The sequence below is a fragment of the Phragmites australis genome, chromosome 1 (genome assembly GCF_958298935.1).
Source record: "Phragmites australis chromosome 1, lpPhrAust1.1, whole genome shotgun sequence".
NCBI lineage: Eukaryota > Viridiplantae > Streptophyta > Magnoliopsida > Poales > Poaceae > Phragmites > Phragmites australis.
Window position 1 is genome coordinate 44,257,348 of NC_084921.1, and position 15,257 is coordinate 44,272,604.

A 15,257-nucleotide genomic window follows, 5' to 3' on the forward strand; every position below is an offset into this window, starting at 1 on the left:
TCCTGATTCTGCATTCGTTGCTTCCTTTGAGCCCCATGATGTCGGACATGCTTTATCTGATTCAAATTTGGTCAATGCCATGCATGAAGAGCTTGAAAATTTTGAGAGAGACCAAGTTTGGCTCCTTGTAGAGTCACCCCCTAATGTTCACATCGTAAGTACAAAATTGGTTTTAAAAAAACAAACAGGGGGAGGATGGGTCTTTAGTGAGAAACAATGCTAGACTAGTGGCTTAGGATTTCACTCAAATTAAGGGGATAGACTTTGGAGAGATCTTTGCACCAGTAGCTTGGCTTGAAGCTGTTAGGATCCTCCTAGCATTTGCAGCATCCCAGAGTTTCAAGCTGTATTAAATGGATATCAAAAGTGCTTTCCTAAATGGTTTCATACATGAAGAGGTCTATGTCAAGCAACTCCTAGGCTTTGAGCACCCCAAGTACCCTCACAGAGTATACAAGCTTCAGAAAGTTTTATATGAGCTTAACAAGCACCTAGGGCATAGTATGATATGCTTAAGTTTTTCTTGTTAGAGCATTGATATGTCATGGGGTCGGTTGATAAAACTTTATTTACTCTCAGGCATGGCAAAGATTTTCTACTTGTTCAGATTTACGTGGATGATATTATTTTTTGTGGCTCTATGAGCATGAAGTTTGAGATGTCGATGATGGGCGAGCTCAACTTCTTCCTTGGATTTCAAATCAAGCAATACAAGCAGGGTGCATTCGTCTACCAGATGAAGTACACCTAGGAGCTGCTAAAGAAGTTCAGCATGAGCGACGTGAAGCCCTTGGCAACACTGATGGCTACCTCTATTGTGCTTGATCCGGATGAAGATGGCAAAGCGATGGACCGGCAAGAGTTCAGGAGCATGATTGGCTCCCTCCTGTACCTGACGATGACAAAATCAGACGTCCACTTTGCCATCTGCCTCTACGAGCACTTCCAAGCTTCACCGAGGACGTCTCACCGCCAAGCGGTGAAACACATTCTGAGGTACCTCAAGCACACTCTCGAGTATGGACTTTGGTTTTCTGCTGTCTCTTCGCTTTTTCTTCGAGGTTTTTTTTATGCGAATTTTGCTGGTTGTAGAATTGACAAAAAGAATACCTCTTGTACTTGTTATTTCTTGGGTACTTCTTTTGTGTGTTGGTCTTCTCGCAAACAGTCTAGCATTGCGCTGTCTACTGCTAGCTGTTGCTCATAGATTTTATGGATGGTTGCTACCTTGAGAAATTTTAGGTCAGATTTCAAGAGTATGCCACTTTTGTGTGATAACACCAATGCCATAAGTCTAGCCAATAATCCAATCCAGCACTTAAGAACTAAATACAAAGATGTAAGATTCCACTTTCTGAGAGATCACAATGAGAAGAGGGACATAGACTTGAAACACATTGATACCCAATATCAGCTAGCCGATATCTTCACTAAGCCTCTAGATGCTACTAGATTTGCCTATTTGAGGAGAGAGTTTGGTGTGCATCATCCCTATAGCATTGTGTGAGGGGGAGTTATCTTTGTATATACTTTATTTTATTTTTGTTGTATTTGCATTGCATCGCATCATGTAACATAATTAATCGTAGTTGAGCTTTGACTTGTATGTCTTTAGCATTTTCGTTTGCTAGAATTAAATTTGGACTAAGTTTAGTAGTTGTGTGGATCATACTTTTAATCTTAAACTCCTCTTGATGCTTTGACATGAAATATTTCAAGCAAGCTAGCTTTCTTTAAGATGAAATTTAGCAATTTTATGAACCATGTACACTATGAAATGTTACATTCTTGATCATCATATTTGTAATTGCTTTGACTTAGTTAATGCTTGTATTATGACTAGTTTGATGAATATCTTGCTCTAAGCTTCTTGGTTCAAGTTAGTGGATTAGGGAACATTGCACTATATTTTCTGTCTTTGTCAAATATTTAATTCATGATAGAACCTTGAGGAACATATGTTTCTTATGTCGTAAAGACACTACTTGATTTGATCTTGTTAAAACTTGATAACTTGTGAAATTTAAATAATCTTGTGAAAATCAAGTTTCTTGTGCAAAAATGTGATCCAATACGGTTATCTGGAAGCCTCGAGGTGTTTGTCGTACCCAGTCGCTCGAAAGGGGGAGAAATGAATGAAAAAGGGGAGAAACGAAAAATATAAACCAATTCACAAAGAAAAATCTTGCATAAATGAAAAATGTGCATTCATCAAGGAGAGATTTGATTTTGTATTTTTGAACTTTTATTGCTCTTTTGAGGTTTTTGGATTGTCTTTACCTCTCTTAGGTCTTATGCAATCTTTCTTATGCCTAATGATATATTTTTGCTCTTTCTTGAGTTTTTTGTCACCTGGATGAGCCTATCTTCTTTAAACCAAAATCTTTGTACTTTAAGGTGTTGTCGATGCACTCATCAAGGTGGAGATTGAGAAACCAAGTTAAAATGTGCATTGGTTTATATGTGATGAGTGATTGACAAGATTATCGATTTAGTTTGTCAAGTTTTGGATTGCTTTAGCTTGGTTTGAGCATTTTAATTATGGACTAACTAGAGTTGGAGTTGGAGAAATGTGTTCGCTCGTCTCATAGTGTGCAGGTGATGGATGCAACTTGATGATCGACGGCGGGTGATCGGAGCTAAGCGGGTGCTTAGTGCAGGAAGATCAAGGAGGCCGAGTGGAGTCAAGGGTGATCCTAGCTGTACACGTGGAGGTCAAGCATAGCATGAAACGGAGGATGAAGACGGCGTGTTGATAAAGTCAAGCGAAAGGAATACTGATGCAAGTGACAAGGCGGCCCGATAGATCGGGAGCGAGAGAGACTTGCTGACGGCCAGGATCGCAAGACAGAGTGTATGTGTCGACATCGGAATGCTTGCTTAAGGTGTAAGAAAGTGGTGATTCACGCTTGGAGGAGTGTGTTGCACCATCACGAAGCTTGCGTCCAGGCAAAGTTTAGTCGCGAAGGCGATACAGCCGTTCGATGGACGGAGCAAGAAATTAACCAAAATATTATCAATGGTAGGTAGGAGTGTACTACAAGAGAAGAGTATTTTAGTAACAAGTTAGGAAACTTAGAGCTCAATTTTCCTAGGCCTATAAATAGAGAGGTATGGCTAGAACTAGCCACTTGAGCCCCTTGTGCCACCCATTTGAGAGCTTAGTACTAGGATTTTAAGGAGAAAAAGATGAGTGCTTAGCCTATGTAGTAGGTGAGAGTTTTTGAAAGAAAAATCCATGTAATCTACCTAAAATAGGGCTAACCTCTTTGAGTATTGAAGTTTATGTTTTTGCATATATTTGAATTTCCCTCATTCTAGTCTCTCTCTATTGGTTCCTTTGCGAGTTTGCAAGTTTCCTTTTCCGCTTTTGCCTTTGAGCTGCGATTTTTTTAACCATATGAAGTTATTCTTTTTGTTGCTAGAGGCATAAACGTTCATATACTCATGTGTTTGAGAGTGTCTTGAATCCCTTTGTCTCTAGACCATAAACTTGGAGAGTTGCTTCTTTCGGTGACTATTTGCTTTGTTCTTCGTTCAAATTTTAATCTTTTGTGCTCAATGACACTTGAATGATCTTGAATAGAGTCTGTGGTTCATATTACATCCATGGAGTCGTGTTGTCTTGGAACTTTCTTTTTCGCTTTATCTCTTTAAAGTTTATTCTTTCATTTGTGCATTTTTTAGGAGCGTTGGGTGAACAAGAAGTAGACCATCAATTTCGCAAGAAATTTGTAAGACGCCTATTCACCCCCCCCCCCTCCCCCCCTCTAGTCGCCGTTCTCGGTCCTACATCATCAATATTGCATATAAGAGCAACTCAAGTATTTGATATGAATTTTTTTGAATATTTGAGATTAGATGAATTATAAACATGATTATAGAGTTCTCACAAAAATATGCTACTTCAAATTGCTCATATTTACAATAAAGAGGTTTTTAGGTACTTGTATGAAAAATAAATTTTCGCAAGTTATTTTCATGCTATGATGCAAGGTTGAATCTTGTGTAGGTTGTATAAATTTAGAACAAGTTACCGAGATAGCATTGGATTGATATAGTAGATCATTGTTCATCCTTGCTTGAATTGAATTTGATATGATCCTTCTTTATGATTCCAATTGAAGTTGAAGGAGGGGATTTTCTTTATAAATACCAATTGAAAGATGAAGACCTTCTTCATAAATTTCAATTGAAAAGCTCTTTTGGAGAGATATTCAATATGATTAATCCAAGCATTCAATACATCTCTATTGTAACTAAAACTCATTCAAGTATAATTTTATCCCCAAAGTTACTGGGTCCTAAGAGGTTAGCAAAACTCGCCACATAGTGCAAACTCTCTAATAAGCGTGTGCATATTGATATGATATGGAAATGATAACAATTGAAATTCATACCAATAGATAGATATCAATTGAAAATCAAATAAAAATTCTATGCACCATTTAGCCAATAAAAACTCTTGAGAGAGACTTACTCCATATGTTGGATAAAAAAAAATTAAACATGTTATAGATGTTAACATTTAAGTCAAAGAAGCACGCTCATCACTTTCAAGATCTAATAAAGATATAATTTGGACAAAATATCATATAAGCAATAAAGATATCAAATGAGAGACAAATATAAAAAAAAATGTCCAAATTACATCTAAGACAAAAAAAAAAGATCAACATATAATCACTTACAAAATTCAACAAATGAAGTAAGCCAGAAGATTGAGCATATTAAGAAATGAATAAGTTCTAAGCATGATCAAAAACTTATCTCAAGCAATTATATTGAAAAAGATACAAGCATTGAGATAGCAAGCTTCTATTAACTCCAAAAGGAAGGTTTTCGTGAAGAAACAATTTTTTTAACATAGGAGTTAAATGAAATCTTTCACAAAGAAAAAAATCACTTAGAAGCAAAAATTAAAAGGAAGATGATCAACAAACATTACCACATGTATTACTACCAATTGTAAGAAAACAATGGTATATGAAGATATCACAAGTCGGCAATTGCAACAAGGCATAGATACTCTTATTTTCAAATAAGCATGTGAAGAAGGTTTAGAAACTAAGCATCATGCTTCAAATGCATTCTTCACAAAATCAACTACCCAAGTAAACACATAAAAAATCATAGTTGATTTGATCCGAATGAGAAAATAATTCAAATTAAAATCTTGAGATTAAATAGATCACTAAAGAAGTACCAAGAATCTCAAGTTTCAATTTAAAAACAAATAAGGATCAATTAATGGATATTTGCAAAATTTAGCTTTATATGAGCTTAATATACCACATAGGTGCTAGACAACCAATTATATCAATTCTAAATGGTATTGCTCAAATACTTACAATTTATGGGTAAGTAATATGCACAAAGCACAATACTCCCCCATAATGTGATAATCTGTTAATTTCTCCAAAGAGCCAAATAGAATTCAATAGAACGAATAAGATCAAATAAGGCTCTAAAATCTAGAACTTCCTGATACAACTCGGAACCTCTAGGTTCTGTCAACCTGACAAGGCTAGATGCACAAAGGTAATATAAAGATCCAGTTTTTGAGTGATATACCTTTTTCATTCACGACCTTGTCATCTTCGTTTAGGTGAAGACATTCTTTATCTTGCACGAGATTTTGATAGGCTTTGAACTCTCCATACCAACTCTCCTTAACATCCTTGATGGAATGCTCAATTCACCAAAAGACTAAACACAAATTTCACTTGAAGAAAGATTAGTCTCAAAGCACAGAATATAGAATAAGCTCCCCTTAAATATGTGCATCCAAGTACTTAAATTACTTGTATCATGCACTTAGTTCATTCAAAAATCTAGAGAAGTTTACCCTATATTTTGAGTTAAGACATAAAAGAAATTTACAAAGGAAATACTTACACTAAGAATGGATTTACAACCATGAAATCATGTAAATTACCACGAGATGTGAATTATGGCTTGGCAATCTACAATATGAGGAGCTTTATTGGGTATAAGTCATTTGTATTTGAATGAAGTGTGACTATATTTGACTTGTAGTGGGAAATTCATTTGATTTTCACCAAGTTTAGCTTGATATTTCCATGAGGGAGGGTTACACTTCATTTCTTGTGATGTGATTGAGTTCATGTTCCATATCCATCACCAAATCCAGATCCTCTAGTGTTTCTTTTACCTTATATAGCTCACAATGACACTAATAGGTAAAATTCACAAAGAAATTGTAACTAGAGATTTTATAAATTATCATCCCTCTTTTAAATATCTCCTTGAACATCATTAATGGAATGGTCTCTTGGACATTTGATGAACTCTTGAACAAAGCACTTGTGGTGGACATCCAATTTTAACGTCTTCCTTCATCTTAATATACCTCCAACCTTCTACAGATATCGAAACTTCCAAATTTAGCCCGAAATGTCCAATTTATAAAGACCGGAACTTTTGGATGAAGTCGGAACTTCCAAATTGTCCAGAAAAGCTAAGATGCTTGGGTGGTTTCTTGAGTCCTGATCTTGGCATGACATTTTTGTATGGCCACCACCAAGCATTCATTATCTGTATCACTCGCAAGACTTTGCACTACTAGAGAGCCATTAAATGCATCACTTTATAAAAAAGTAGAAATTTAAGCAAAACTACCTAGCCAACTTCAAGTGTTCACAATCATCGAATAGATTGTGAACGACTCACACCTACACAATGTTAAGGAGCCTAGATATTTGAAAGTAGGTACTTGTTACCGAGATGTTATTGGTTCTTGATGTTGGAATAATAATCTTTATACTTGACACCCTTTCCACAAATGTTGAGAAATACCACTTGAAAGGAAACTTGATATGAGATGTGCAGTATAATTCTTCTCAAGTAAGCTAAGTCTTCAATGCATTTCTAAGCACATATTTAGCAAATTAAGCAATTTGTGGTACTCAAAATATGTTGGCTCCTTTAAGATTAGTTATGAGAGATTTAGGCATCCAAATAGCCCTTGCATTAGAATGAGGTAAACTAATCACCTTAGCAACACAAGTACCACTCTTAGACTTCTTAAGAAAATATTGATCATTATTGGAGAAGTTAGGCTTAGGAATATTATCCTTGAGACAATTTTTACCAATATGTCCTTTTGAGGCATGTGTAGCAAATTTTGCCGCCAAGCCACTTCACTTTAGGATTCTAAACTTGATCATCTTTTGCTTTATCCCTTGTCCTGTGTGATCTTGATTTAGCTTGGGGTCTCTTCTTTTGATGTTTGTCATCATGATGAGAGTTTCCTTGACCTCTTGATGATGAAGGAGCTTCTTCCTTCTTGTAAGGATATGATCCAATTTCATGTCCCTTCTCATTGTAACAATAACATTTCTTTTTGTTGATTCTTATTTTTCTTTTTGCAAGTGTTGCTTCATTATCAACTTTGCTAGAACAACTTGAGGCAAAGTGTCCCACATTGGTGCACATGAAACACTTGATATGAGCATGATTCTTCTCATTTTATTCTTTCTTACTCATCTTCTTTTCTTCTTTCTTCAAAGGGCGATCTCTCACATGGTGGCCCTCTTTCTTACACTTGAAGCAAGTGATAAGAGCCTTTATCTTCTTTTGATTTTGCACATTTACTTTTACATTGTTGAACTTGTTCTTCTTATTTGACTTTTTTCAAGTCCATCTTCATTTCTTAAATGCACTTGATCCTCAAGCTTATTTCTTTTCCCTTTACTATCAATATCACAAGTAACACTAGGGAAAGCATTAGCTTTAGAGCAACAAGGATTAGTCTTATGACTAGCGCAAATCAAATTTACATTAGGCAAAGAAAATTTGTTAATGTCCACATGAGGTTCATAGGATTTTACCGCTGAGACCATTATCTCATAAGTTATTTCTAGCAAGATATGAGAATCTACAAGATCTTCATAAGTACATAAAAAGTTATCATGATTTTCTTATAAACTCATATGCTTGCTAGTAAGCTTTTCAAGTTGAACCCTTAGCTCAATATTTTATTTCTCCAAAGATGCTGCATGAGAAATAGAGTTAGAAGCACAAGCACTATCAATAGAAGAAATAGTGGATTTATTCTTAGATAAAACATTGCAATTATGACATGGCTTTTCTAAATCTACAATAGGCATATCATCTAATTTATCAATGAGAGAGAGATGTTTAAGTTTAAGATCCCCATAAGGATTAGATAAAGAACTATGAGATTCTTGAAGTTTTTCATATTTCACATTTAAGACTTTAAGTTCCTCAATTTTTTCAATGAGGAATTCATGTTGTCTTTCAAAGCTTTCTTCTAAACCTTTTATAACAGTCATGAGCTTGATTATTTTGGACAGATCCTTTTTGCTCAAATGATCAAACTCAAGCCCGTCAATGACGCTATCACTATCATCCTGACTTACCAGTTTCTTTTTATCTTTTACCATAAGGCATATCTGTGCATTAGAGTGAGCAGATGAGCATCTTGAGGAGGTGTGAATGCTTCACTTCCAAGTTGAGAATAATCCATGCTATAATGTCCATCTTGTCGACATGTATATCACATCTTGTTTGTCCTTAATCTTCTTTTAGGTAGACATCTGTGATGGCCCAAAGTCGTTAATCAAGTCATTAAGCATTAATGAGCATCATTAGCATCATGTTTATTTTTTTGAGAAAATTTTTTGGCATGTGTTTTAAATTAAACTCAAATTGTTAAAGTTAAAATTAAGTAATGCTTTGTTAAGAAACTCACATATTTGCTATGCAACATAAGGTTGGAAACAATTTTAGAAATTAGTCCATGTTAAATCAGGAATATTAGTGATTTTCCCAAATTTTTGGGAATGATTTTAAAGGCATAAAAATTACTACAAGTTAGAAAGCTTGCATCTTTGGAGAATTTTAATTGGAAATTGGCTCAAGCTATTGGGGTCAAACAAGTTAAAATAGATTGCACATGAATTATAATTTCACACAAAATTCATCTCATAATTTTTGTACCACGGTAAGGCTTTCTTTTGGATAGAAGAAGTGGTGGCGATATTTTTACTCGTTTGTTCACTATTCATCAGGCCCACCTTGTCATCCTCTTCGCTCTCTCTGCCTCTCAGCCGCACTGCTCTCTGACGGCCGTCGATTTTGTTGACTCGGGTGGCCGGCCACATCGCCGGACAAACCGGAGCACAACATCGAGGCGTGGCCACAGTCCTTATCCCCCTGCCCTCGCTTGCTCTCTCTCTCTCTCTCTCTCTCTCTCTCTCTCTCTCTCTGCTCCCTCTAACTCGACCGGTTTCGAGCAGAGCAGCGTTGCATAGCAGCACACCGCACCGTCGGCAAAATCCATTGTGCCACCGGCGAGCTCCCTCGAAGCCCGAGCCACAAGAAGCACCAAAGGAGGCCGCCGAAGGTGCCCCGAGCTTCTCCCCGCCGAATTCCACTCCTTTCCGGTCGAATCGACCGCGCAGACGCCATCTTCCCCAACACCGGCGTGTTCCTCCACTGCTCACCGTCGACCCGTCATTCCATTGCCTTTCCACCTAAACCCTAAACCCTAAGACGAATGCTCACAACATGGTGTGTTTTCGTACTCACAACATGCTGATCTAATGGTAAGGTAAGCCAATTATTATATGCCGTGCTGACACTTTCCATGCGGCTCTATGACGCGTAAGACAAAAAGGAAAAGAGAAGCAAGGTGGCGGGAAGCCGGAGGTGTCCGAGACACGCGCTCGCGGTAACCCCGGTGCCATAGGGGCATTGCAAGTGGGTGGTTCCTGAAAGTGTATCTAGGCCCCCTAAGTGGGTTTTGGCTTATTGATGACAAAACGATTAAAGAACTAACATGCTTTGTGAGTATTGAACAGGTATGAGCATTAGTTGTGAAGGTAAATGACGTTTGACGCCCGTCGAAACAATTGAAGAATCAACGAAGGATATAAGATAGGGCTTAAATTCTTTTTACTTTTGCAATTGAGTCTAGGATAGATTTTTTCTTAGATGGATGAATTTATTTGCTTGATTAGTGTCTCAATGCTCAAGAGATCCTTTAGAATCACCCAATTGAGAGACACATTCACTCACGGACACGAAACTCTTTCTGAAAATCTTCTGAGTCCGGAGTCTCCGGTGTTCACCGGATACTCCGGTACTCAGCGCTCAGCCGGAGTCTCCGTGCTAGCCTCCGGCAGAGAGTCTCGGCTACGGGTTAATCTTTTCAAGAAAAAGACCGGAGTCTCCGGTGTTCACCGGATACTCCGGTAAAATGTTTTGTGTGCAGTCGGAGTCTCCGAGGTAGACTCCGGCAGAGGCTCTCGGTTAGCTTTTAATCTTTTTGATAATTAATAGGAAAGACCGGAGTCTCCGGTGTTCACCGGGTACTCCGGTACCTGGAGATGCCGGAGGATCCGGCTAGTCTCCGGACTTAGTCTGTTTTGGAAGATCTGTCAGGACCGGAGACTCCGGTGTTCACCGGAGACTCCGGTAATTAAACAGAACTGTAACGGCTAGTTCTGACACGTTCGTGACCGTTCTGACGCCGTTTTTGGAATTGGGACCGGAGACTCCGGTGTTCACCGGATACTCCGGTAAGCTCTGACAAAAACAGTAACGGCTAGTTTGTGAGAGAGGGCTATAAATGCCTCCTCTCTCCATATCATTTAGAGCTTGCTGTGGCTGGTTTCCTTGAGACCTCTTGAGCACTTTAAGAGCATTCAAAGCCTCTCCAATCATCTCTAGAGACAAATTTGTACAAATTTGAGAGTGTGGGTTTGGAGAGAGTTCAAGCCACTTGAGCATTGAGTTCTTCATCGAGCATTTACTGCGATCATTTCCTTTGAAGCTTTGGGTTTCTAGAAGGAAAGGAGTTGCCCGAAGAGCACCCAAAACTTGTGGTGTGCCTCGGGAAGTTTGTAAGCACCTTCATATTGAGTAAGAATTTCTAGCTTTATCTTTGTGGTCGCTAGAAGAGGATAGGGTTGGAGAAGACCCGGCTCTTTGTGAGCTCCTCAACGGAGATGTAGGCACTTCTTTGTGAGGTGGCCGAACTCCGGGATATATTCTCGTGTTCTTTCTTGTGAAACTCACTTGATCGTGTGCATTTGATCATTTGTCATTTAAATTGCTATAGTATCAATCTTGCTAGTTTTAATTGTTGTTCTAGCTTAGTAACATCTACTTGACCTAGTGCATCTCATAGAATCTAGCTGTGATCCTCAGTCCAAATTTATTCTAAAATTTCCTGTCAGGCCGGAGACTCCGGACTAGACCGGATACTCCGGACCATACCGGAGTATCCGGACTTCACCGGAATATCCGGCAGTTTAATCCGCTGTTTTTAGTTTTAAATTTCAGAAAAGCCTATTCACCCCCCCCCCCCCTCTAGGCACTTTCAATTCCGGGTATGAGAAAGGTTGACACGAGTACCCCTTGTGTGTACTTTCGCGAGTAGCATAAGTCCAATGGTCCTCGAGTCATGTGGGTAAAGTTATACCCCCCTACAGGGTGTAAAAATATTTCGAAATACCGTGCTCTCGATCATGAGTATGCTATTGTTTCATTTGTATCAATCGTAGAGTTTACAAATGTGGGATAAGGTTATGGTATGATGGAAATGGTTGGTGGATATTGTTGATGAGATGGTTCGTTTCGCATATGTTTATGTTGGATCTTTTTACTCTATGTTCATGTTGGTTAAGTGTAGGTGCTCACACATATGTGTCTAGGTTGCTTACCATATATGTTTTATTTAACATTGTGGCATACTCTTACTAACAGCTCAATGCATAATCCTTGGAGTCGATCTATGTATATGTGCTCTATATGGTTTAAGTCTTACGAGTACCTTAATACTCATGCATGTGCTTTCAGGTTCTGTTGGTGAGGGTGAGGCAGTGTTTGCCTACTTCGTGCCAGCCGATGCAAGTGGTGGGCAAGAGTAGTGCATCCTACTCTGGTGAGGTGTAACTTTTGGGGTGGAGCCTAAGAGCATATGACTTCACTCTCCTTTTGTTGTTGTTAAGGTTTTAATCTTCCGCTGCGTAGTTTCTCTTTGTGTAAATTATTGCAAATGGTTGCATGCTTAAGAACTTGTAATATAACTTTAATTTCTCGCTCTTTCTTAAGCTATGATGTGATGTACATGTTGGAAATGTATGTGTTCCTATCTTGAGCACAAAACACGTGCTGAGACTACCGGGGTGGTATTCTGGTTAATCATTTAGGTTGTATTTATGAATAATGATCCTCTTGATGATTAATTAGAATACAGTTTGGACGGTTCCTCACAACATCTCTTCTTGATTTTCCTTGAGTCCTTTTCACCTAAGCTTTGTCTTAAGTAAGCTTCTATTTCCTTCAAAACATTAGTCTCACAAATATTAATAGAAATAGATGCATTACAATGAGGGTAATTAACCAGATCAGCATGATATATAGATAATTTTGCACTAGATGATTTGCAAGGGTTAATAACACTAGTAGATATAGAAATTCCATTGCAGGTATTGTTAAAGTCCAAAGAGAGAAATTGACACTTACTAATCTCACTCATCATTTCATTACCTTGCTCGGAGTAGTATGTTGGTGAGGCAGTTTGCATGGCAAGACCACTTTGGTCGATGGAGGAAATCATTTGAGGCTCTTTATGACGTGTTGATGAAGTTGAGCAATCCTCAAATGATGCCTCTAAAGGAAGTTCTTCTCCATCACATTTGTGTTTGTCATATCTCTCTTTAAGTGTAGCCCAAATGAGATGAGCGTCTTTAACCGATATGATGGATTTAAATACATCTTCACTCAAAGCACTAAATAAGACGTTAGTAGCTTGAGCATTGAGATGTATGCATTTCTCTTTCTCTTTCTCTTTCTCTTCGGGTGATAGTAAGATGCCACTAGGAGGAGAAATGATTACATCCACTACTCGCTCTATTTGAGGACCCATGACTCTAAAGATATTAAGCATGCCAATACTCCAAGTTACATAATTTGAACCATCTAGCAAGAGAAGTTCTAGAAACATATCACCTCTTGTTGACATCTTTTCTCACGACGGTGAAGCCTAAACGTGAGTTCAGACTCTGATACCAATTGAAAGGATAATAATGTCGCCTAGAGGGGGGTGAATAGGTGTTCCTGAAAAATTACAACTATGCAACGGATTATACAGAATCTAAAACTTTTGAGTTCAATCTAGAACTTCTGGGTTCAGAGTTTTACAGCGGATTATACAGAATCCATAACTTCAATACGAAACTTCCGGATTCAATCCGGAACTTCAATTTGGAACTTCCTGATTCAGCTCAGAACCTCCGGCTATACAAAGCAAAAAGGAGATCTAGCTACGCCTAATGAGTTTTAGATCAAACCAAAAGAAGTTATGTGTTCTAAATAATGATTCCAAGTAGATATATAGAGTACCTGCAATCAATTTCACAGGAGCAAGTAGATCGAGCAAATTTACACAAATAGAGCAAGAACTCAAGAACAATCAAACCAAGAGAGGAGACGTGTGATTTGTTTCCTAAAGTTCGGACACCTCTACTTGAGGTTTCTATGTCTCCATTGAGGGACTCGGTCACACTTGAGCTGGGTCTCTTTTAACCCTTTTTCTTACCAAGATCGATCATACTTGAGTTTGGGCTTTCACTCTTCATTTCTTTCGTTGCAGAGGCGAAATCCAAGAATTCAAAAACTTCCCGCAGTACACCACAACCTTGGGTGCTCACCGGCGCCACCTAGCTGCCTAGGGGATTGAATCCCCAAGAGTAACAAATGCTTCAAGAAACTTCTTGACAATGAACTCGAGTGCTCAAGAATGGAGTTTAGCTCACTTGCACTCAATTTTTCAATCTCTCAACCCAACTCACTTTTCTTCTCAAATCTCACACTAAATCAGAAAGGGCGAGCTCTAATGGTTTTGGCTTTGAGTATATTTGTAGAGGCTCCAGCAATACAACAAAGAGGGGGTGAGGGGGTATTTATACCCAACCCCCAAAAACTAGCTGTTAAAGCCAACATACAGTACAATTTGGAACTTTCGGGTTCAATCCGGAACTTCCGGATTGAAACTTCAAACCACGACAGAGAACCCCAAACCGGATGTCATCCGAAACTTTTGGCCAATTCAAAACTTTCGGATTCAATCCAGAACTTCCAAATTGAAACTTCAAACCACGACAGAGAACCCAATCCAGATGTCATCTGGAACTTCTGGCCAATCCGGAGCTTCCAGGTTCAATCCGAAACTTCCAAAATTAGCACAGCTGACCCTCTAAAAAACAACGATAACTTTTGATCCCGATGTCCGATTTTGATGATTTTGGACATTACAGAAAGCTTATCCAGAGGGATACCTATCCCACATGAAAAATATGATCTCAAACACATTATATAAAAACTAGTAACACTCCAAAACCCGATTCATACACTTTCACACTTTCAGCACTGGACTCCTAAAGCAAACTCTCAACACAAACCCAAGTTGAAAACAGGTTTCTGGTGTTCATGGGTGTTTTGTGTTTCTCATTTTTGGGTTGGTTAGATACTCTTTAGCACTGAGATACGTCAAAATATTCCACGTTGCATCCCTTTTAATAGAGCGGCATACATATACTCAAATTCAAATAAAAAACTTGTTTCAACTAATTTGAGCCTTCGAATACTTTCAAGTAACCTTCTTTCTTTCAAACCTTGAGGGTTGTCAATATTCATGTAATCTTCACTCCATCTCTTTTAGATTTTTCATGTGATTGATGTGAATCATCCATAGCTTCTTATGACCTCGCTCGGTTAATTGGTATAAAACATTCACTCACCCTTCACCACCACCGTGGTCCTTCGGTGCCAAACCCTTTGCTTACCCTTCACCATCAGATGGTCCATCATAGCCGAGCATCGCTTGCCTTTCACTATCTTGCCATTGAAAACTACTTTGTATATGGCATTTTCAATGAATTCACTTTATCATATATGGAGTCCAATCTTTGTTCTTCACTCTTAGCATATAGGATATCTCAATTCAACTCATGTCTTCTTATGAATCCTAATCCCAATTCACTCTTAAGTACAAAACACATGGGTTTGTCCATAAAACTTCATCGATAACTTTATACCTTAAATTACTTGATCTTTACAAGTAACTTGGTCTTCACGCTTATTATCAATCTTCTTGAGCTTCTTCTTATTCTTATGAGTATCAACTAGAACTCATTTATCTTGATGTATATCTTTGATCTTCATAGCATTCCTCAATGAATCCATATCGTATCACTTATACA